This window comes from Carlito syrichta, unplaced genomic scaffold, assembly GCF_000164805.1.
Source record: "Carlito syrichta isolate Samal-C Ts95f unplaced genomic scaffold, Tarsius_syrichta-2.0.1 Scaffold303653, whole genome shotgun sequence".
In the NCBI taxonomy this organism is placed as follows: domain Eukaryota; kingdom Metazoa; phylum Chordata; class Mammalia; order Primates; family Tarsiidae; genus Carlito; species Carlito syrichta.
The window spans coordinates 622,444-633,320 of NW_007247749.1; the positions used below are offsets into that span (position 1 = coordinate 622,444).

The 10,877-nt window shown below is 39.1% G+C and overlaps 1 protein-coding gene across 1 annotated transcript in view; it reads right to left on the bottom strand.

Moving 5' to 3' along the window:
- PDE4B (phosphodiesterase 4B) overlaps positions 1-10,877 on the bottom strand; it is a 607,742-nt gene that overhangs the window by 596,008 nt on the left and 857 nt on the right. The window lies entirely within an intron of this gene.

Here is a 10,877-nt window from a genome sequence, read left to right on the forward strand (position 1 = left end):
TAAACCGTCATTTTTAAGGAATGTCCAGATTATAAAATTATGAGACAGCACTACAAATATCATTTTAAAAGCTGAGAAGTTTTCTTCACATGCAATAACAATGGTGGTTGCCTACCCTGTACACATTCTCTCCCTTTTGATTGTATAACAGATTTCTGACAGTTTGGGAGGTAACAATTTTCCCAGGCCAAACACACATACACACACACACACACACACACACACACACACACACACACACCTCTATTTATCAAACTTCTCTGCACGTAGGGATGACCGTTGGCATAGTTCTGATCAATGAAACACTAGTAGAAATCTTCCAGATGCATCTTCCCAGAAAACGATTATTTTTTGTTAATAAGAATGACTGACACAGCTGCTATATGACTTGTGCCTGATTCCTTGTTCCTGCCGGTGGTACAGATGCCATACTAGAAGGTTCACCATCTTGTCACCAGGAGAAAGAAAGACTACACTAATGATAGTGAAGCAAAAAGCCAGAAGGAGCCCACATCCTGAATAACTCTGGTTATTAAGAATCATCTTCCCTCAGCCTTGGGCCATCGCTCTTCAGACATCTTAAAAAATAAACTCCTTAGCATTGTATGCTAAATGTTTGGTTATTCTCAAATGAATGTAATTTTAACTGATAAAACATTACCAATGTATCCCAATCAAATCCTTGTTTTATTCTCATTATATAGCTTAAGGCAAAAATTAAGTCCCCCGCACTTAGGTAAGTACAAATGGCGAGTGTGTAGGTGCTGTGACACACACACACAAATAGATGTTCCATCTTTATATCCACTTACTGCAAATGGCCATCCTTCTTTAACCTTTAAACTCCTCCGTGTAAAGTATTTCTCAGTTGTGTGTAAAAGTGTGAAATCAGAAAGAATCCGCTGAAAACAAACTTACATTAAATGGTAAAGAGGGTAACCCACTCTCCTCTACGTTTTGCCTATAAGCCAAATGGGGAAAACATATTTTTCAAGACTCATTGGTATTCTCCAGTGGTATCCCCATCTTCCCAAAGATTACTGCTAAGTAGGAGGTGTGACTCACAGAAATAGTTTTCCTCATATAAATTTCACCCATTGAGCAAAATCTGAAATATTCTCTAAGCAATACAAAGTAAGAACTCCTGCAATCTCATACTATTCTTCATGCAATAAACAATAACATTTAAATTTTCCAAATTATCCAAAATGTTCATACCCAAGCTCTTCAGAACAAGAATATTTGTGCAAACGAGCCTAAATTTTGCAGTCTAAGGTAGTAATTACAAAGATCTGTAGACACTAATTTTGTCCCTCCTTTTATCCAACAATTACATTTTATGTATTCAGTTGGGAATGTCTTTGGCTAGGAATAACAGAAAACCTAACAAACAGTGGAAGAAACAAAGAGTTTATTTTTTCTCTATGGAACAGTAAGTCTGCAGGTAGGCAGTGCAAGACAGATACATCTTCTTGAAAATGTCTCTACGGATCTAAGCTACATCTGTTTTTCTGCTTCATCATCCTAAGCCCATAGATTTATTCCTCATGCTTGCAAGATGGCTGCTCACCTCAAAGCATCACCCATGCTTTATGGAGAAGGAAAGGGCAACAGTCAGGACAAGGGCCCTCTTTTGAGAAGCTTTGTCATTTTGTTCTAGAAGAAAGTACACCCTGGAAATCTTCTTTTAATCTTAGTCATATGGGCCATTCCTAGATTCAAGGGAGGCTGAAAAATGAATGCTTTGCTTTCCAACTTCTATAACAGAAGAAGATGAAAGAGAAAGGGGGTAAATTGATATCCAGTCAACCAACAGTATCTGACACACCTCAGACCAATTAAATCTAGTGTCATCCTCATTAACATCATTGCCATTGTCATGATCATAGTCAGGAAAGTTTTTGTTTCCCAAATTGTGCTAGGTACTGTACTATTATAGTTGGTAGTCTTAACCCATCCATCACCTCTTTGTTATTGCATATTTCTGATCTCCAAGATATTATACTAATTTCAAATTCAAATATTAATTTCCTGGAAAGCTTTCTTATGAGTAATACTTAATTACATGGGCTTATCACAAAATTTCCTTACTGTTTTGTCAAATAATACCCACTAGTCTGAAGTCTCACCAAATGATAAGGCTGGAAAGAACCTTAGAGATTATCATAACCCAAAGTTTTATTTTTTTACCCTGAGGCTTACATAGAGGATGCCACTGACCCAATTAATTGCATAGCAGCACTGGAACTCAGAACTTCCAATTCCCAGTCATCAGTTATTCAGTTACCAAAAAGTAACCCTTTAAACAAAAGTTCTAGAAAGTGCTTTCTAGGATAAGGCACTAGGAAAAAACTACCTCATTCTACTATATGTTTTTGTGCAACCTCCCTATTTTTCTGCACTGAGTTTTTCCACTCTGGTTTCCATCATGGTACCACAGATAATTTAATCTTTTTTCTCATCCAGGGAGTTTTACTAGTCATGGAGAAGTATATAGGAGCATGCTTTAAGTATATATAGGCAACCTCCTTTAAAGTAATTTCATTACTGGCTTTGCTTCCTGATCTCTGAATTCAGAGTCACTATCATTCTATGGCTTTAATTATTTTGATCCATGATATGAGAAAAATATGAATGTGGTTTTGTTTTAACCTTTAAAAACTCCCCCCAGTAAATAGAGTACATGCCACTGTAAGCTTTCTTTTTTCAGCCCCTAACATTTGATACAGGTGAAAATTTTAAATGATGGCCATGGGAGCCTTACCAGAGAAAGGGAGAATAATCACAAAGTGGCACAGTTTCCTAAAACAGTAAGAGAATGAGAGCAGACGGAAGCAGATGGAGAATCTTCCCAAGGAGCCTTAAGGTAGGTGTCTGTGTGTGTGTGTGTGTGTGTGTGTGTGTGTGTGAGTGTGTGCGCGCGTGCGCATGCCCACACATGTGAGAGCAAGCACTGTGGGTTGAGTTGCCTGTTTGTAATTCACACAATCAGTCTGTTTGAACACCTGCTGATTCTGCTACATTCTTCTCACCTACTGGCATTCTAAAACCTGCAGGAAAACAAATCCTACAGCATACCAATGCTTTATGACCAGGACGAGTGCCACTATCCACAGGGCTTTAAGGGGGCCGTGGATGATAAAATGACTCGTTATCCCTAATTCATTCTCCCCAGCAAAGACAATTCACAGTGAACACATGAGTATAACATAGAACAGTATCAAGAGGTCGTCCCTAGGAGTCTATAAACGCTTAATGTTGGTTGCAAATTTTTGAATGCATGTTCTATTTTTCTGGATAATCGGTCTCCTTATATATCTGATTTTAAAACAAGAATTTTTTTTTAAGGGCCATCATGCTATCCCAACCTATTAAAGTATTTTTTTTCTCATTAAAAAGTTGTACTGAGAAATAATTCCTCAGAATAAATTTTTAATGTCTTCTCAGAAAAGGGTAATTGTGACTTCTTAAAGAAAACATACAATTAGGAAACACCGAAAACTCAGAATAAACAAGCCCAGTCATCAATGAATTGAAAGAACTTAATTTCTCTCGTGGCTTTTCAAGGTCTCTGTTCTCTTAAATAGAAAACAGTAAGGCTGAAATAGGTGGTCTCTAAGATCATTTTCAGTTCTGAAAACACCAGAATTCAGCACTGTGGTACACACCAGGAGAACCAAAGTCTGAGAAACCTGGTAGCTGCTCCTTAATCCACTCCAAAGATCAGCAAGTTGCTTGTGCAAATAATGTCATTTATTTTCTCTAAGGCTTAAAGTGTTCATCTGGTAAAGGACTTTTTAGCATTTTCCACAGAGATAGAAACAGATTAAAAGTGCTAATATGTTTCAAGTGCTTTAAAAAAACTTGAAAAAAAATTTCCATAGAATAAACATCACATACATAGATTTTGGTGTTCAATTCTATTGATAGGGTATGATTCAATATTTAATTGTCTAATTGTAATAATATTAGTAACTTAATTTAAATAAGATTTTTAAACTGAGGTTTGTGCTATGTCTCTACAACAAACATATTTCAGGGAAACACTCAAAGCAGTATCTTCAACAATATTCATGGATAATGCGACTGAGGAGTTAAACAGGAGTGTTTTTAGAAAGAATATATTTGCTTGACAAGATGACATATAGTCATCTCTCCCTGCCTCTCCCCTCTAAGTATAACTATAAACCCTGAAAATAATGCAAGAGGTGACCCAAAGAGGACTCAGAACAGCAGAAAAAGGGAGATGGACTCTGTGACCTTGGGACTAGAGCTTCTTCCAACTCCGTACTCAACAGCCCAGAGTGTCCTGGCCCCCAATCTGGCAATGGAAGATGACCCAAACTGACTCCTTCCCTGCTGCATCAAACAGGGATCCAGCTGACAGTACACCAGGTGGCCTTAAAGCACCAGCAAGGGGAATCCTTCCACAAGCTCCCAACCCAAGAGCACTCTTTATCCATGCAGGCCAAAAAGCACTTAGAGGTACTTCCCTCCACTAGAAGCACCAGAGGCCCTGGCCTGGGGAGGATTCTTCTCCCATCAGGTGGCAACAGCTGGGTTCAGTGGGAGCCACGGGAGCACCAGACAAGCCAGGTAGGCTAAATTAGTATCACAAAGTCACCGGAAATGAAGTTGCCATTGAAATCACTGTTCACAAAAGTAGGCCAGAACCTGTGTGCTAAACCGAAACAAGATGACTCTTCTAAAACACAAAGTTTACATAGGACCTAAGCCCCCCACCATAATAACCAAACAGGTCATGACCACAGCTTGCTTGAGAAAAGACAATCAAGTGACACCAACATTTAAGTTAATCAGATGCTGAAATTATCCGACAAAGTTTGTAAAGCATTCATAACACAAATTCTTCAACCGCAAATATAAATTAACGCGAGGCAAATGAAAAAATAGAAAATCTCAGCAAAGTATAAGCTATAAAAAGAACAAAGTAGAAATGATAAAACTGAAAAATACAGTAACTAAAATAAAACACCCAGAGATGGTCTCAATAGTGGAATGACAGAGGATAGAATCAGTGAACTTGAGAATACATTGATAGAATGCTTTCAATCTGAATAAGAGAGAGAAAATAGAACAGAAAAAAAAAAAAAAAAAGGATGAACCAAGCCTCAGGATCCTATGGGACATAACAAAAGATCCAACTTCCTTTTTTTTTTAAGTTGGAGTCTCACTCATTTGCCCAGACTAGAGTGCAGTGGCCGCTCCCGGCCACCGCAGCCTCGACCTGCTGGGCTCAGGCGATCCTTCCACCATAGGTTCATATATCCACCATCGCAGTCATAATACAGAACTGGTCTATCATCACGAGGGTCCCCGGGCTTCCCTTTTGACGACTAGATCCACCTCCCTCCCAAGCTCTGGCCTCTTTTTTAGCCCAACAACCAGTAATCTGTTTTTCATCTGCGAAATTTTACCACTTAAAAAATGCTACATACATGGGATCCATAGACTATATAACTTTTAGGATTTTTTACCACACTCACCATATTTTCTCTTTGTTATTCAAGATATTGCATGAATCAAGAGATTGTTTCTTTTCATTGCTGAGTGGAATTCCATGATATGAATTTACCATAGCTTGTTTAACCATTTATTTGTTGAAGGACATTTGGGTTGGTTCCAGTTCTGACTATTATGATTAAAATTGCATGTTTAGTTTTGTAAGAAATTGCCAAACTTTTTCCTAGTGGCTGTAATATTTTGCATTCTATTAGTCTTTTACATTTCACAGCATTAATATAAGTGACTGGTTTATTTCCTGTTTCTTGTTCCTCTGCTTTATTGGAACATTTTGTAGGATTTCATTTTTATTTGTCTGTTGTGTTTTGAATGTATCTCTTTGTATAGTTTTCTCAATGGTTGCTGTAGCTATTTCTATGTGTACTTTGTGTGTGGGGGGGGGTGTGCGTGCGTGTGTGTGTGTGTGTGTGTGTGTGTGTGTGTGTATGTGTGACTTATCACAATCTACTGGTAGCTATAATCCAATTTTCAAAAATAATGTGAAGATACTGGGGGAGGAATAAGCAAATAACTGAAAATAGCCGATTCTCAGAGTGGACATAGTCACAGATAGACATCTTATTTCACCACAGTGACAGACTAAAGTAATGTAGACGAAACTCCCTTCTGCTACAGACACAGAGACGATAGGATAAAGCAAGACCAGAAAATATGAAATATATTACATAGTGAAGTTGAAGGGGGGAAGAAAAGTTTATCTTCCAGTATTAGAACAAAAACAAAACCAATGCCAGAATAATAGGCACATAAGTTGGTACCATAGCAACCCCGGGTGATACAAAACTTAGACATAGGAATTAATGCCAAGAAGCTGGGGATTTCATATATGCTTGGAGAAAAGTTACATGGCTTTGGACCCAGAAAAACGAGGGAGCTGGAGGTAAGACAGCTGCGTAAAGGAGAACTTTAGAAGAGTTGGCCCCTTAGTGTAAGAAGGATAGGTGCCTGACCTGGCAAGAAACAAGACAGCTTGCCTCTTGCTGGAGCTACAGATAGAAGGAAAAAAAGTATTATTTGAATTAAATGTCTAAACATATACACAGAGTTTGAATTTATGTTACCTGCACGCTACAAGAATCTCAAGTCAAGAAATTAATGTAAAATCCTAAGCCAGAGAAACTTTTGGCCTGTTCTACAGAAACAAACACAGCATCCTTTCATAAGAAAATTATCAAAATCTAGGAAATTCTGACTACTAATCAAAGAGAAAAATCAAAAACAGAAACCTGGTTGAATGTGAGTTTGTAATCTAAATAACAAATCACGTGGGGAAAAATTGACACAATTTATAGTGGATATATAGGGCTGAAAGAACCAGTAGACTCAACCACTGGCATGAGTAACCCCCAGAAGAATCTCAAGGAAAAGAAAAATCTGAAAGAGATTGTAAAATAAGCACAGTTAGAGTGATTAAAGAGACAAAGTAAGAACAGAATCAATAATAAAAAGATTAAAAATCTAAGAGAAAAATTAGTCAGACAGAAAAAGGCATCAAACAGTACTTTGAGAAATGAAAAAAATAATCATAGCTCAAAGGACAATTTAAACAATAGATAAGGGACCAACAGAGACAGAATTAGCTAGATAACTGTTCTGCATTGCTGGCTAAATGCCTTTTAAAAATATTTTAACTGAAATGTAATATAGCGGTTATATTCATGAGAGATGAAACAAGAAGGTCCAACATATATATTGCTAACAAGAATTCCAGAGGATGTGCCTGCAATTCCGGCTACTCGGAAGGCTGAGGCAGAAGGATCACTGGAGCCCAGTGGGTCAAGGCTGCAGTGGCCGGGAGTGGTCACTGCACTCCAGTCTGGGCAACAGAGTGAGACTCCAACTCAAAAAAAAAAAAAAAAAAAAAATAGAATTCCAGAGGAAAAAATAGAATGGAGACAGGGCAAGACAGAGACAATATATGATGAGAAAGTGCTACACATTTTTATTCAAAAAACATGGGAGTCATCTGATTGCAGACATACATGAAATCTCGAGAAGGAACAATAAAAACAAACCCATACCTGGGCATCCCATAGTAAAGCTTCTACAGAACACCAAAGACAAGAAGTAACCTTAAAAGCAATCAACCTTTGGTCGTCAACAATAGAGGTTATAAGACAGTATCTTCAAAGTGATGGGGAAAAAGACATCAATTTAGAATTATGCTTCCAAATAATCTCTTATTTAAATGTTAGGATGAAACACAGTTTTGAACAACAACAACAAAAGACTAAGAGATTTTTATCATTTTGTACATGCTTACCAAAGAACTACAGACCCCTCATTGTTCAACTTCCCAATGGTGTTAAAAGCAATATGCATTGTAACTATATTTTCAATTTATGATGAGTTTATCCGGATGTAACCCCACTGTGAAATAAGAAGCAACTATTCTTCCATGAGAAAGAATTTGTATCTTGGCCATGTTTCCTTCAAATGTCTGGCCCCTTGTCTCCCTTGAGAAGTGAATCCACTCTTTTCTCTGATCTACTTTCTAAACAAACTTTAGTTTCTAATCTAAAATAATTGAATCCCAAAGGAAGGAGAGGGATGCAACAATGAGCAGAGAAAATGTGGGTACCTTTAGGCACTGACTATAAAAACAATTAAACAAAAGAAAATACTAATTCTATTAAAAATAACCTAGTGAGTGTAAAAAAGAAAAGTGGTAGAACTATATCAGTACATCATTATGTAATATGGGAAGGGGGGTGACCAGAATCATGACAGTATAAGGTCCTTATATTGTTCAAGAGAAAATTATGTATGTTGACTGATTTCATCTGTTAAAGCAAAACATGAATGTTAAAAACATAAAAATAACCACTAAAACTAGAAATGAGACATACAACATTCAAACCAAAAGGCAGAAAAGAAACAACAGAAACCCTACTAAGTCTGGATAAAACATGGAGAGACAGAGGAAGAACAGGGACAAAGGAATGTCCTCTGATGAGAAGTGCCACCACATTTCAAAAGACCAATGGATTAAAACTGGTAAAATGAGTGTGTGTGGAGGGACATGTTGTCACGGGTTGGCTTCCTCGGCAAGTTAACTCTGAAATGAAGTTCAAAGTGCGATTTTATTAAGGACTCCCTTGGATGGGGACGGAAGCAGAAATGGGTAAAGAAAGAAGTAGGAGTGCGATCTGAGCCCACAGGGAGCTCCAGAAATAGAATGATCATTCAGAATTTTCCGGAGTTGTGCTGTAACGGCCTGACATTTATTCTCCCACACGGATCAGCTATTGGATGGGAACTGTCCTGGAAAGGGGTGTAACCTTGGACAAGGGGGCTTTCTACAGCCCAGGCGTTCCCGAAGGAACTGACCATCGAATGCCATCTGCTGACAACACTCACAGAAGCTACAATAACAAACCCTTCCTTGAAGAAGGATTTGGCACATCACAGCGTCCACCATTGTTACCACAAGGGGGCTAAAATCACCAGTGCTCAAAGGAACCCATGTGTCTTGTGGTCATCACCCCAGACCTTCTTCAAAACATGAACTTTCTTGGAAAGAGGAATGGGCGAGTATTATGCTGTGATAATAAAAGATAAATCCAAATTACTAGTTCCCAAGTCTTTCTAGCTCAAGACCTCTTCTTGTACCTCTTGCTTCTAACCAAAGCAAGTCAAATAAGATATTAAGAGCAACCTGTAACTCTATTTCTTTACAATTTTAGGTGTTCCGTTTGTACACCAAAATGAGATCATCATTTCTTTGTGTCTAGAATCTTTATCCTTATTTGCACATACTCAGTGCCTATTACTATTAAATACCCACCTCTAGACAGGCAAAGGACTCCAGTATCAGAAAGCCATGTGTGATTGCTTTCTTATTCCTCAAATCAAAACCAGCCCTATTTTAGAAGCAGGCAAGCATGTCCAACTGAGTACCCTCTAGAGAAATTTAAGATAATTCATCTTTGCAAAAAATGTCAAGCACAAATAAACTGGAAGACAAATCACCTGAGAAAAATGCAAGTAGACATATTACAAAATTGTTTAGCTCATGACTGTAATAAGAAATATAGAAAGATGATAGATATAAACAATCTTAGTGCATCAATCATGCAATCTCAACCATTCCAGTCCATTTAACAATCTTATTTCTGTAAATTAACAAATTTGCATTCTGTTGTTTGAAAAATGAAAAAGAATAGAAACAGTCTCACTGAAATAGAAACAGCCTAACCTAACTAGCAAATATGTTACTAGCAAAGTCCTACTACAGAGTTGAGCAGTCCAATGTTATACCTATTGACATTAAGGGGCTTTCTGTCTCTGGATGTCAGAAAATAAATGAGGTACCCTGACAGAGAAGAGCAGCTGGACTTCTTTTGACCGGAAATAAAGTCACTAGCCTTATCCACCTTCTTGTCAATTCATATACAGATAATATACAGATAAATTCCAGACTCCTCCCTACACACTGTGAAAATTATTGGCATAACCATCAGCTTTAGTGAAAGGAAAGGGAGGCACAGTGTATGATCCACTGGGGGGGGGGGGGAGAGAAATCCAGCATCTGTATTTTATTATTTTTAATTTTCATTATTTGTTTTTGATTCTTACAACATAGCCCACAGCTTTCAAGTCGCTGGAAACCTTTGAATTTAAAAGATGCGTATGATTCGAAGAACAGGTATTCCACAGCTCTAAGACGTGGAATGCAGATTTATCATTTCTGTTTAGTATTATTACTATGTGCATGTCATGTAAACCTACTGTAAGTACTATGTCATTTTAGGAGCGCCTCAAAGTCTAGCTCAAAAATGATCCCAGACACGCGTGAGCATGTGAGATAGATTACCTATAGGGTATGAGCCACACTGTACTTAAGAGCTGCTCCTCTGTGCGTCCCTCCTTACACTTGCTCTGAAGCTGTTGGCTAGTGGGTTCCGTTTGTGTTCGCGGTGGGAGCAAGGAAGGTGATCCGTGGGAAAGGGAAGGAAGGAAGCAAAAGAGGAAGCTGGGAAGGGCGAGGAGGCGAGAAGCAAAGAGGCAGGGACCGGGAGAGCCTCCTCCTCCCTCCCCCCACTCGTTTAGCTCAGAAAGAGCAGGCCCCCTCGCCCGAGACCCGGCGGAGCTTCCCAAAAGTTCCTGCGGAGCCTCGGTGACGCCGAGGCTTGCGTGCGCCCCCCTGGGCGCCGCGGCCACCTGGGCACGCGGGACCATCCTGGGGCCGCGGCCCGGCAAACTCTTGGGGAGTTCGGGCGGCCGCAGTCGGGCACCGGGCACCGCGCGCCCGTCCTCGCCCGCTCCGGGCTTTCCGAGCCCTGGCGCTCTCCGCCTGTCCCCATCCTTCCCGGCGCTCTCTCCCTCCGCTC